Source organism: Lissotriton helveticus, chromosome 5_1 (genome assembly GCF_964261635.1).
Source record: "Lissotriton helveticus chromosome 5_1, aLisHel1.1, whole genome shotgun sequence".
Classification (NCBI taxonomy): Eukaryota; Metazoa; Chordata; class Amphibia; order Caudata; family Salamandridae; genus Lissotriton; species Lissotriton helveticus.
The window spans coordinates 1225092045-1225106895 of record NC_136065.1 but is presented as its reverse complement, the minus strand read 5'-3'; the positions used below and the strand labels follow the sequence as shown (position 1 = coordinate 1225106895).

The 14851-nt window shown below is 42.8% G+C and overlaps 1 protein-coding gene across 2 annotated transcripts in view; it reads right to left on the bottom strand.

Annotated features, from left to right (window-relative positions):
• BTBD16 (BTB domain containing 16) overlaps positions 1-14851 on the bottom strand; it is a 957777-nt gene that overhangs the window by 561474 nt on the left and 381452 nt on the right. The window lies entirely within an intron of this gene.

The window sequence follows — 14851 nt, the reverse complement described above, 5'->3', positions numbered from 1 at the left end:
ACCATTGATATTTTAAAACATTGAGCGTGCCTCTCAACTACGTTATGGAACCCTCCAATGTCGCCTGGTGGTGAATCTGCGGGCGCAGCCACTGGAGATGCGGGAGAGGGAATGACATAGTCATCCCAGTCATCATGCATAGATTGAGTATCTTGCAGTTCTGCTTCTTCCTGCTGTTCTTCCTCTTCCTCATCAGAAATCGGAGGATGCGGCAGATCAAACCGCTCAGGCTGAACACACAAAGGTGGAGGCCGTGGTTTTGGTGCAGAAGATACTGTGGTAGGTGGAGGAGCCGGAGATTCTGGAAACCTCTGTTTGTAGTCTTGATTGAGGTACCTTCAGTCAGTCACTAAAGAGGCTGGAAGGCAAACCATAGGACTAGGTGGTGGATGATATTCCTCCTCCTGATCCTCTTCTTCATCCGAACTTTGACATTTAACATGAAGCTCTGACGGGCTTGTAGCCGTCTGAAACATGTCTCCTTCATCTGAATCCTCCTCTTGAAGAAGACATTTTGGAGGCAGTGGTTGAACTCTGCTTGGCGATGTTAAAGCTGGCGTCAGCGCCTTTTTCGTGATCCTTAGGCGTACACATGTGGTTTGTAGGCTAGAATCCATCATTGTCGACAAGCCCAACGGTGGAGCATCGACGGGCGTCGTAGTTGGTGGAGTCATCGTCGATGGGGCCGCGTTCGACGGTGGAGACATCCCTGTCGTCGACGATGTCTTGTCGATGGTGTCTTCGTCGACGGTGCTTTTGTCAACGAACCCTTCGTCGATGACGCCTTCATCGATGGTGCCGACGTTGACGATATTGGCTTTGTCGTCGATGTCGTCGCCGATCCCGTCGTCGGCGAGGCCAGCGTCGACGGGGTCTTAGACGTCGACGGTGTTTCCTTGATGGCAATCGTCGATGACAAAGTCCTACCTGCCGTCGACGATGGGGTCGTAGTCGTCGATGAGGATAATGACGACAATGCCGTTGATGTACAAACAGTCGTCGTCGACGTAGACACATATGAAGCGGTAGACACAGCTTTTCTCGACGATGAAGATGTCGTCGACTATGCTGTCGTCGACGGTGTCGGAACAGGCTTTTTGAATGTGTTAACTTCCTGAGAGGAAACCTTCACAGAAGTTGCCTTAGATAGAACCTCTGAAGACTTCTTTGATGTCTTCTTTTGAGGAGGAGCCGTAGGGCTAGGAGAAGCCACCCGTGGTCTCTTTAGAGAAGATTTTGAAGAGACAGATGAACCTTCACTTTCCTCAGAAGATTCAAGGTGGTCCTTGTCTTTCAGCCTCTGGAGCCAAATTAAAAGGCGTCCCTAAAGGTCTTTGAGGGTTTTAGTGGAAAAGGTACGACATACCTTGCAGTCTTTTGAAGAATGGTCCGGATACAGGTAATACAGGCAGTATTTATGCTGGTCATCAACATGTAACCTTTTCTTTCCACATGAACCACAGGATCTAAAAAGACCCTTTTTTGGTGTGTCAGCCATGATAATATCAGCAATCACAGAAGAAACAGGATAAAATATCCCAGAACACTGGAAACCAGTTGTGAAGAAAAAATCTGAGCAGAGCTCAGAGGAGACTCCCTTAGCACAACGTGCGGTAGAAAATCTGAGGGACTTAGGCTCCTTCCAGGAGGGTTCTAGAGGGAGGTGGTAGCTAATTGGCTCTTTTTTAGAGTTTGGTCCTTTCTGCAAAAGGACATGGATATGTTACTAACGTGAGGCCTTTAGGCCTAGTTATCTATATGTCTGTGGACATTACTTTATTTATGTACCGGAGACTCCCATTCGGACAATGGGGAATGATTCAGGCATTGGAATCTATGAAAGACACCCTTAATACTGGATAAACGTCTTACCAAAAAAACAAAAAATGATGTATTTTTAATTAATATGTGTTATTTTTTTTAAAAAGCGTTCCCAGAACCTGTGCATGAGCTGGACTATACAGTGCGTATGACTTATAATGAAGATCTCCTAGAGGAAAACACAGGTTTCTGCATGTCAGAGGCCCATCTTGTGGGCACTCTGCACTTCAGAAGCACTGGAGGGGGAAGGTATGCAGGGCGGCGAAACTGCCTTTACAGTTTTTGAGGATGGCAAAAGAGAGCCTCTGGAGAGAGTGAGATTTGCATGGGCGTACAATCTTTAATCACACAGCAGCAAGAAGAGCACAAATCCACACGTCCTGGATGCTGGGGACAAACATCCTCTCTATCTTTTGGGGAATTGAGGGGACCAGAGAGGGTAGTAAGAAACAGTGATCTCAATGAGAATCTTCACATTGGGCTTAACAGTGGCCAAACACTGCAGTCTTGGGAAAAAGTACTTGTGCAGGCACAAGTCTTCAGGTTTCAATCAATGTAGATGGACCTGAATAGGGTTTCAGGACGTGCAAGCCATTCTACCTCATCCATCTCCAGGTTCATAGGAACAGGAAGCCTTCAGACCTGATCCTGCAGTTAGGCCCTGACTCAATGAGATCTTTCTGCCCGTGGTCCAATCTTATCTCTTGGCTTGCCCAACCAGGGAAAACATATTCATACTCAGTGGAAGTTGGTATCAGACCAAAAATCAACACAGACCTGGTGCAATACCAGAAATTGTGGGGGAAATCAATCTAGTTCAATGCTTTTTCTTCAGTTGCACTAAAGTTCAACAGTAACCCGAATCCCATTCCTGACCTCCCACAATACTTACAATACTACAAAGAAAAGGGATTTTTTTCTGAGACCGTTCTACAGCCAATTAGGGACTAATTTTTGGCTTCAGACATCTTTTTCCAAAGCTGACCATAGTAAATGTTTTTGTTGAGGTGAGGCAGTGGTTAAGCCCTTGGCAGCAGTCAGTCTGAAAATGCCGCTTCCTAGAAATTTGCACAGGCTTGATCTAGTGAGTGGAGCGGAAAGTCCTTACCTATACCACTCATAGTTGATTCAAACCAGACCCAGTGATCCGGCTACCGCAGCAGGAGCAGGGACAGGAATGAACAGCACGGGGACATGTAGGGACACAGCGTGGTCAGCCACTTTGAGGTTTCTATAGTTTAAAATTGCAAAGCACTGGGGGCAGAGTAAACCGAATATAAGCACTGCACGAATCTGGCCCCAAAGCTTAACACAGGAGGGGCATTCTGGCAGAGGGGACATGGAATGCCTCCCAGAAGACACACTTAAAAAGGCATTTTACCATACTTGAGACAGACAGCAAACGTCTTTGAGGGCAGACACAGCAGCAGTACTCACAGAACCCCATAGTGAGTCGAAAAACACCAGAGCAGTCATGAAAGCATACCTAAAAGGCTCCCATCAGAGATTAAAAGGGAAGTAAAAAACGAGATTCAGAGAAATAACCAAGTTTTAAATGAATCACTTAGTTCTAAAATTGACGATCTTCAAATGGAGGCAGATTTAGATCGAAGAATTCTAGAGGTAGAGGATTGCACAGAAATTCTTGGAATTTTCCAAAGTGAAGCCGAAAGCAGACTGAAGAAAATGAAGGAGCAGTTGGACTTAAACCTTCAAAAACTGTTAGCTCTCAAAAATCTGTCTAGAAAAAGAACATCCGAGTTAAGAGTCTGGAGGAGTTTCATGACAGAGTCTGTTTTCAGACATGATAAAAGATGATCACTTGGAGGTCAAACCAGATAGAAAACATCGGGTGAGACCAAAGATGGCAAAATAAAATTACTACTCCAGAGATGTACTCTTGGAATTTCATTATTTCAATGAAAAGGAGGGGGTTCAAACATCATCAAACCCAAAATTCTCATTCTATAGCCACTCTTGCAATTTCTCTAAAGACCTGTCACAAAACTACAGCGCGGAAAGAGTGTTATTTAAGCCAAGAACAGAAAAGAAGGTAAGAGCGAATAAGGTACTGATGGACACATCCTTTTGGGCTGGTTTCTGACTATGCTGGAATCATACATCACGTGATAAAAAGGTCGGATGCCACATAACCTTTAAGGCTAGATCATATGCTTAAGGGAGACAACTCCAGGAACTCAATCACAGCCCATACAATCGCAAGATTATCTTTGCCCAAGATGGCAAATACAGAAGCAATGAGGAGGCAGAAAAGGGCAGACACTTGGAGAGAAACGATGAATTAAGTAAAGTGAGATAAGATTATACTGAAGACAAGGAAAGACTTAAGAGTTGTGTTCTGACATGCATTGTAATATTTGGGTAATCACTGCTAACAATGACACAAAAGGCAGATCGTGTAGAGGACGCCAGTGTTCTCGCCTCTCCAATTAACTGGCATTGCTATGATAGTTGATCCAACTGGGTCCTGCTGGGCTCGGGGGGAAGGGGGCGGTGGAGGGGGGGGATCTTCCCTCAAGGTACCAACCCGGTATTGTGCAGCCAGGAGACACCCTTTGCGTGGTGGGGCATCCCAATCTTCAAATCTTCAAAGATGACACAAAAGTCAATTTAGTTGGGACTAAATGCAGGTATTGGTTAGATCAGAGGTCTTCAAACGTTTTTGCTCTGAGCCCCCCTTAAGCAAAATGTTTTGAAATGAGGCCCCCCCTCCAAAACTATATTGCAAAGATTTGGATAGTAGAAGGGAGGAGGAGGAGGGATTATCACAGAGGGCGGCGATCATGAGATAATTTTTGGGGTGTTCATCTGTGGTTCGTAATCCACACCAAATGTGAGCTTATAAAAAAAAGCAACAGCATCAAACAAGAACAAAATAGACCAAAAACACTACCGCTCAAAATTGCAGTGCTGTGGGGTCCAATGCACTTCACCTGCTGCACTAATGATGGCTATGGTGCTGAGAAGCAGGCTATCTCCTCTTCTTACACTCATTCCCCACCATGTGTGACCATCACTTCAATCTTGAAACAAGGCTGGTTTCTGTCTGGAAGAAAATGAGCTACTGCACACTGCCCCCCTTTTTTGTGGGCCCCTGTGGAAAAGTGTCACTGTGCCTGTTCCACTAATGATAAGTAGTGCCTTGCTGTTGCCGCTGATGATTGTAACAACATGGGCCCCCATCTCACACCATCCCTTTCCCTCCCATCTCTCATCATCCATCTCCCTCTCTAGGCTCAAAGAAACACTGGGCCAGCAAGTATTCCCTGCAACTGCAGCACCAATGATATCCACAGCTCTGTGAAGCAGGCTGTCTTCCCTGCCTAATAAACAGGGCCACTACTTTTAGGCTAGATGCCCAACGCAGGCTTTCTGCTTCCTTGTGTGAAAAAAAACAACAACATAAAAGCTCCCTCTGCCCCCCCTGTTTCTTAGGCTCTGTTCTGTGCGTGCACAACCATGGTGACCTGGGCCCTAATGCTAACAAGGAAAATGCACCCATGTTCTTTTTCATAGAAAGACTGCCATAACTGGTGTCCGTTGCCCACTCACAGATGGTGTGGAAGGGTCCCGCGCTGTCAAACATGTAGTAGAGAGCTAAAGAAGAAACATGCCTTCTCACCAAGGTGCCTGCTACGTGAAAAAAATGTGTGCAACAGTTAACCACCACATATAAAGGCTGCTTTGGAGTCAGTGTAGGTTTTAATTAATGCAGTCACTCAGCTTAGTGGTGAAAAATATGTATTCTGTTTAAGATGTAATATATGTGTCCGTTGAAAGGAGTGCAATCTTTAAATGGACACATATAAAAATACTTGCACAAGATATAGTCTGAATGCTTATTGCTAAAAGGTTTATTTTTAAAGCACTTGTTTTATATAGTGTAATACACGTTTTAAATAATGGCATTCACAGTACTTTCTGTCACAATTTGGGACCTTGTAGCACTGTAAACAAGTCACTATTCCTCACTGCACCAATCAGGATTTAATTCTGTGACTCTCTGGTCACACACGAAGACATCCGCAGTGATCACATTAGCCAACTGAGATTTCGTAAGACAAAACTGTAATTTCCCTAAGGTTAGTTTAACTTGCATTTATTATTCAATTGAGGTGTGTGCATGTTTTTATAAGCAGTTACTTGAAAGTGAACAAAAAACAATAAAATGCTTTGACATTCAATTCACACTCACTGACCCTGCCCCATACCACTCAGTAGTACTCATTAGTATCATGTTTCATTTTCTTGTTTTCAAAGTGTTCGGGGTCAGTTATTGAACACAATCAATATATACCATTTATAGGAGTTGCATTTGTATATTGCGCTATGGTCTTGAAGTAACATTCTCATGATGTATTATGTTTTGTGTGATTTGTAGGCATTTAATATTCATTTCTACTGTAAATATAGTTAGACCTTAGGAGACTTCATTAAAGTCCTATGTATTCACAAAACTCACATTTCTGACTCAACATTCACATCGTTATTGCAACTATGATAACTTTGTTGTACTGTAGCTGGCCTCAGCTCTAAGCCACTTTTCAACTAGACCTTGGCTGCTTGTCCACATCCACCCAGAAAGCCAACACCAGTACTCCCAGCTAACACGAGTACTCACAGCAAACACCAGTACTCACCAGTGGCGTAACAAAACTTAAGGGGTCCCCTCTGCAAACTACATATCAGAGGGTCCCCACACTCCAGACCCAGTCTGGAGCTCTCAGTCCAGGGGCCTGCCAAGTGCCGGATGAGGATCCCCCAGTTCGGGCCCCCGCACTGAAACGGGCATGGATACGCCACTGGTACTCACAGCTTTGATAGTTCTTGACTGTCCTTGCCATTGATAGGATTAAATAAAAATTCTGACAGCCAGACACACATTTCTAATGAACCTTCTACATATACAGCACTCTCTTACACATACATGCATGCATGCACACATGCACCTCCTCTCACACACAGGAAATAACACAATCAGTAGCTTTTTGAGACAGGCATACACACGCACACATTTTAAATAACCCTGCTACATATATAGCTCTCTTTCATACACACCAACACCTGCACACAATGAAACAGAACCAGAATACATAACTTTCAACAGTAAAGTGCAAGTACAATTTGAAGGGGAAAAAAAACACTTCCTCCACTGGAATACAGAGGGGAGCAAACTAACCCTTAAAAGACAAATTAACAAAGCCTTTGTGCAGTTTCAAGATTGTATCTATGGACAGGCACAAAGGAGGAGAAATCACTCATATGGGTACAATCAGATTTTTAAATACTGGTCCTAGAACCTGTGAGGAAAGCAATCTTCCGTCATGTAATTCAAGTGCTTTAGATGTTTACCTTACAGTGCCTCATGCAGTCAATTTTAAAATGCTGCACTAAACCAACTAACGCTTTCCAGGCATACACTAAGCATGTCCCAAATAATGAGGCACTCCTCAAGTACGATGAAAACTGCAATGCGCCATCTTTGCCTCTATTTTACAGGAAATAGCCCCCTTCCTAAAACAGAAAACAATAAGTCGTCACCATTAAAACAGACATCTATGAACGAGTGTATGAACACCTCACCGTCCTCACTTTTTTTATGCGCGGTAACTGCTTCATGTAAATGAAGACAGCCTAGAAACGCGCCTTTCCCGCTTCCAGGCTAGCTTCATTTACATGTAATTGCAGGTCCATTTGAGCCCCCCTTGGAAAACAACAACGCCCCACAGTTTGAAGATCTCTGGCCGATGGTCTGTTGGGGAGGGATGAGGCTTATGCCTATTCATTGCTCAGGAAAAAAGGCACAGGCAAACCTATTGAGAGGTTGAGTGGGGGTGGACTGACCTCACAGGTCTTGTATTTCTGCACCACAGATAAACCCAATAATACACAACACAGACACTAGACATTACCATGAACGTGCTACAAAGAAATATAGTGATGTTACCATGTTATTTCGGAGAAAACAAAAAAGGTTAGGAAGGGAAATATTAGATAATAATAATCCTACTAGAACAGCATCCTATAACAAAAGAGACACAATATGCACCCCAAAAACTTCCAAGAAACATTTATTCTATCCTCCCTGTCAAGTCGTGCAGGTAGGGTGAGAGGTGATCTGTTCCTGACAGGAGTCTATGTTCTTGTGGGAGGGAAGACTAGATAAAGCCAAAGTAGGGGCTGTGGGCCCAGTACCTTCTCTATGAAAGTCAAATCAGAATTACGCGAATTTGGGTTATGAGATTTTTGGAGGGAATTACACTGCAGTGATATTTAGTCATATTTCTTCCATATCCACTATAACTTCTCTCAATGAGTTCTCATTCTTGTAAGAAATTCTTTGATTCCCACCATAGATAAAGCTGACATTTGCCCAACTGCAGTTGATCCCTACTTGAGGTAAATATAGATATAATAGCTAGACGGACTCCCATGTGGAGGTCACACCATCAACACTTAGGGACTGAATCATACAGGCAGGTATATCCCACAACTGAGGACTACTTAAACTTTAACGAAAACACGAGATTACTCCCTTAAGGATTTTAGGGAGCTTTAAAGGCAGTTGTATCGCCCTGGTGGCAGACACATATGCAAGCTTAGGGCCCAAGAAATCGAAAAACTGGAATGAGACAAAAGACAACAAGAACTAATACAGGGAAAGGCCTTCCATTACTAACATGAGGAAACTGACAGCCTTGAGGAGACAACTCATGACCATATACAAGAGCAAATCTGAGTTGACCCTCTTACACCTAAAATGCACTCACATGTCATAGAAAAGAAACAACGTTTGACATTAGAGAGGCAACCGAGAGGAAAAAGAGAGAGGGAGTTTATAAGAAATAGCAATTCTCCCAGTGGGAAAATATTCCAAGGGGATAAGGATTAAGCTAAAGGATTTAAAAGAATGTTATGAACGACTGTACTCCAGAAATCCCTACTGCAAAAAATCCTAAACTGAATACCTGTACAAAATCCCCTCACTAACAAACATAAAAGAGATGGAAATCTAGTGAGGCTTGCATATTAACTAGGACGAAATAAGTCAAACAATAAACACACTTAAAGAAAAGTGAAACCTACTCTCGAACAGACAATGAGTAAGCCAATTGGCACAAAAGGAGTGATAGCTAAGCTATATATTGTTATTGGATGGCACTCCTGTAAAGTCACACACGAGAAGATGGTAGAATCAACTCAAAATTCAAATTGAACAGAGAAAATGGGAAACACTGAGAAGAGGTTTACACACATGTAAAATAGAAATACATCATGAGCTTCTCTATGAATAGCGTATTCCAGTGAAAATAGGGACAATGTTCCTATGAACCTCAAATAATTGTTGAAGGAACTGCTGTGTGGCTAGTGTCACGCTCCATGTTTGGTGAAGATTTTTATCTTCTGGATGCAGCTGGTGATCTAAAAGAGATCCACCGCTCCCTTTCCACCTTAAGACATCTGCGCTAGGCTTGATAAAAGACAATTTTACACTTTGTTCGAGACGTGAATAGCATACGGTTTAGCCTTTCAAAGGAAAGAGTCACTACCTACCTCACTTCTTCAATGCTATCAGAAGTTATGGGGCATGCGCACCATGGGGAAGCTTATCAGTAACTTGCTGGGAAAAACATGTGGCACTTGAAAGTCAACGTGGCTCTTTTGTGAGGTTTCTTCTTGGAAGTATTGAGATACATGTATAGTCCCCAAGTTGGAAGACAATGTTATGTTATGTTATGTTAATGGGGTACTTTTATAGCGCACAGCTACTCCGAAGAGTGTCCCGGCGCTTAAGATCGTCGCGGACCCAGAGTGGAAGGCAAAAATGGGAGAGAATGCTGAAGCAGGATGGGATGAATTACTGGGTGAAAAGCAGGGTCTTCAGATCCTTCCTGAATGCCAGCAGATTGGTGTTGGATCTGAGTGATAAAGGAAGAGCATTCCACAGCCGCGGGGTGAGATGTTTAAAAGAACGCCCCCCGCAGCATGCGCGTCGGATCCCCGGAGTGGCCGCCATGGCCTGGGTAGAGGATCGCAAGGATCTAGAAGGCAGATAGAAATGTGATGTATTTACTATGGGTACTGTATCGATCCCCCTATTTCTGACCCTTGTCTGGTTAATAATTAACTAGCAGCCATTCAACTGCACAGAAACCCGTTATCTGATTAGCCACACAACGGCACAGAAGCCCGTTATCTGATTAGGTCATAGCGCATGCCATCTCATTAGGCAAGCACTATTTCTCCAGCCCCCTAATAGGCATACGGTGTTCTCAAAACAAATCAAACCTACCACGACCTGGGAAATCCCCGCAGCCATTGTTTTGATTTAGCCGAGAACTTCAGTAAAGAATGTGCGAACGACCAGGTCGTATGACATCCTTATTGACGTATTTATGTCCATCCTTACGTCAATCTCGGCACCTTTCAGGTATAAATAATACCGACATTGCCGTAAGCAAACACACGAGGTGGTGACAAGATTGGAGCAGCGAGACTTGCCGAGGAGCCCAGCTGACAGCGAAGCCCACAGACGCTGCCCCTCCTTTCTGACGCGCTGAGAGAGAGACGCTGCCTTTTCTCCTGCCGAGAAATCCAGCTCCGGCGCATTCAGCCGCCCTTGCAGGCAGCTGGGATATCAAGCCCTGAGATAGAGATACCAGCCCTCCAGCCTTCTAACTCCCAGGTACTGAACTGAATAACCCCTTGCAGAGAATTCTTGAAGCAGACCCTTGGCAAAGCAAACTTAACTTAAACTGCTACATATCTACTCCCGCCCACGTATTAGGCTCAGGTCAGGTACATTGGGGTAGGCGTAGTTAGAAGCACCAGTTGAGTACGATTAGTCAATGTATATATGTATGTATCTATTTTATCCATTTTAAGTATCATATGGCTAAGAAACCATATCAATGCTTTTACAGTATTATTTTATAATTCTGTTATTACTGTATGCACTTTACTTAACAATAAGTATTGCAATAATAGCGATTCATTTCTCTTGTATGAGAAAAGAGACTGATCAATAAATAACATCTTTTTATTGAACACGCCCGTCTCTTCCTTTTCTCTACAATCTGGTGAAACTAAGAATGCACTGAACTGACTGAGTAAAATAAGTTGTCTTTTGTTTTCACACGACTCTAGAGATACACTCTTGATTAGGGGAGAGCAAAGTTGTCATGTTCTATGGTTGTCAGAAACTAAATCCCTTCTTGTCTATCCAGGGAGGTTAAACTCCTCCTTGTCTATTCGAGAAAGTTTCTAGTGAACTCTGAGCTAGCTGGCAAACATTAAACTTTAAGTCTAATATCGACAGTAGAAGACCTAGTTAACCTCTGTCCTACGTCTATACTATTGAAGATATTATTCCAATGCGCAGAGCCTATTGGGATAATAGGAACTACACTACATGGCGCCCAACTGTTTGGATATGCGATAAATCTAACGTAAGACATTAGAGTAACTCAGTCGTGCTTTTTCACACAGACCCCTTTTCCCCATAATACTCCAAAGACGTCTGGAGTGGGTGAAAGGTTAAATCCGCCAAACTTAGTAGGAGGAGACTCCTATGTATGGTTCTTGGTTTATTCAACGTTGAAGGATACACTGTTCCAAAATATTGTGCATCTAATCTTTGTTTCCATAGAAACCTGATCTGCAAATAAATAAAATAACTTTCTTTACATTAGAATGTCACAAGCTGAAGAAGAAAGGGAGACAGCTAGAATAGCAGCTCAACTCCTAGCGGCTGACAATAGTCTCCTACAGCAAGACCCGGAGGCAATACTCATCCCGGTCAACATAAGGAAATCTATAACTTTAAAACTTATAGAAAATGGGCTGACACCGAGAGGTGGTACAGTCATATTCGTAATTGAGGCACACGAATATCGGCAGACAGAGGTATTCTATTCATGGATAAACTTTCCATCAGCAAACGCTGTAACAAAGGACTTCCACTATTACAAAATAGAGGATCCTAATGAGTACACTCCTTTCGAGGAGGTGGAAATACCACTCAAATACCAAGAGCAGCTGCTCTGGTTTAATGGCGCCCTAAAACATAATAATCACATCACCAGGCTCGGTCCACTAGGTAGACCAGGAGCAACGTGGCCGGTCCTAGCCGGATACACACCACATCCAGACATTGAAGAAATGTCTGCACCAGAACTTTTAGCACAGCTAAAACAACTAATTAAAATACACAGACAATTAGTCCAATATGTAATGCGGACTTCAACAGTCCAACCAGCTATTAAAATTCCACAGCTGATCCCTCACCAGGGGAACACAAATAAAATTACACCACAGAACATACAGTCCTGTCTAGGTAAAGTACCCGCAAAACGGGAACAAATTCCATTCTGGTTAGCACAAAAAATCACTCAAATAGAGGCGGTATTTCCAGATACCACCCCGGTTGAGAAACACAGGATTCTGACTATCTGTCTTCCAATGGGAATCGCACGACATGTGGAGGACTGTGACACTGGGGTACAGTCTTTGCTTCCATTTACACAAAAACACATGGTGTTCCATCCATGTCAGTAATACCAGATGTGCTAAAACAAATTCAAGATGAATACGGTCCAGAACCTGCTTTAACTCTTGGTATGAAATTACTAAAAGACTTCAAGCAGGTCTCGGCAATATTATTAGCCAATATAAAGGGAGAAGCAGCAAATGTGGCGATCTGCCAGAGGTTGAAAGAGACAGATATAGCAGACCAACCATTTGAACTTGCCAGAATCATAGAAAAATCCTAGGAAGAACTAGGAAGAGATAGTTTGGGTGGAAAACCGGTGAAACCCCAACTAATAGAAAAACCTGAAAAAGTATTTATTAAAAATAATCTAAACACTCAAAAAAAGAGCTGGGATGGAAATAAACAATCCACTCCTAAAGAAAAAAGATTCCAGTCCAGAGGAAGGTCTCCTCGGCGGAGAGAAAGATCTCCGGACCAAGGACACAAGTCTCCCCAGAGGGAGCCCTCTGAGAAAAAATACAACCTTAGAAATAGGGATAATCTGAAGAAACCTGATAGATATCAAGATATTGATACACGTCCCTCTCAATCTTTTCAGACTTCCTTGCAGAAATCGGAAAGAATAGGACGATCAGAAAAACAGGGAAGAGCACATCAAGTCCAAAGACAAGGAACCTGCTCATCAAAATAAAAAATTACAGTTTCCAAAAAAGAAGGTAGCCAGTATTAAAGTAATCAACCATGCCGAGAATACTGAGGACACAGCTGAAAAACGGAGAATGGGCTCAGACAATGCTAGACAGCGCAGCAGAAGTGAGCATAGCTCGCAAGATCCTTATGAATCATCTGGAGACAGTGGACACGAATGAATACATTCAGGTGGAAACTGCAGATACCAGAGTTAGCAAACCTCATAAAATATATGAAATAACATTGCGTATAGAGGGGGATAAGACTAGGAAAATAAGGGGTCTCTTTTGGGATAATCTCTCCAAGGGCTATGATATCCTTCTAGCTCAAAGAGACTGGCCACCAGAGTTTGTCAGGGAGTGCCCTCATGGCGAAGAAATAATTATGCCTGCCTTCTCAAATCATATTCCAATTCATAAAAAATATACACTTGCAAGAAAGTGGGCAGTAGCCCAAACTCCTGCATTATATAAAAACCATGTGGGATGGGATGAGGACTCTCCTCCTCACAAAATCCAGTTAAAATCACAACCTACTGCTCAGAAGCAGTACCCAATTAAGCAAGAAGCTAGAAAACGGGTAAAAAAGATCCTAGATCAACTGGAATACCAGGGGGTGATTGAAACTTGCACCTCACAAATGAATAATCCTTTGTTTCCTGTCTCCAAACCAGACAATTCATATCGTCTTGTTTTGGACTACAGACACCTTAACTCATGTTGCAAAACCTTTGCAGTACAAAACTCGCATAGTGCTGCACTAATGAATAACATTATGCGCAAAAAATACAAAACAACATTAGACATCTCTAATGGATTCTTCTGTCAAAATATAGCACCAGAGAGCAAATATTTGACCGCGTTCTCAATAAATGGCGCGCAAAAAAAATTCTGTCGTTTGCCCCAGGGGTTCAAGAACAGCCCAGGATTATTCTCAGCAAGAGTAACAGAGTTACTACAAATATATGATGATGAGGCATTATCTTATGTCGATGACATCTATCTAACAGATGATGACTTGGATACTCACTTGAAGAGAGTGAACACCATAATAGTTGGGTTCGCAGCAGAGGGTTACAAATTCAACTTTAAAAAGTCAAGAATTGCCCATCTAACTGTCCTGTTTTTAGGATATGAACTATCAAGTGAAGGCAAAAGCCTGGCTGACAATTTCCTAGAGAAATGTGCTGTAATCCAAGCACCTAGAACACTAAAAAACTTACAATCAATTCTAGGTTTCCTAAATTTCGGAAGAACTTACATTATAAATTATGCAGAGAGAGTTAAACCTCTCTATGATCTTATAAAACCAGATTTTAAAAGAATCAATTGGACTCAAAAACACACAGAAATTTTGAGATCTTTACAAACAGATATGTTAGTTAAAACAAAATTACAAACACGTGACAACACACGCAACCTTGTGATTCGAGTCATCCCAGGAAGATGCGGATTCACATACCTGACCTCTAATGAAGGAGAGAAGGTACCAATTGCATATAAATCACACTTGTACACAAAAGCTGAAATGAAATTTAGCCCAACGGAAAAAATTCTAACCGCGGTACAGACTGCTGTAGCAAAAGAACGAGCCCTAGCACAAGGTAAACGAATAATCATCGTGACACCGATACCAGCCCTGGAGGCGGTAACAAAGGCAAGCATTCCGAATGCTAAAGCACTCCATCCGAGATGGATACAATGGGCTAATTCTCTTGCTGCAACAGACGTGGCATACGAATTTGATCCCAACTTAAAAACACAAGAGTTTCTCCAATATGAATTTGAATGTCCTCCGCCGACCGAAATACTGCCTCTAGAACATTAC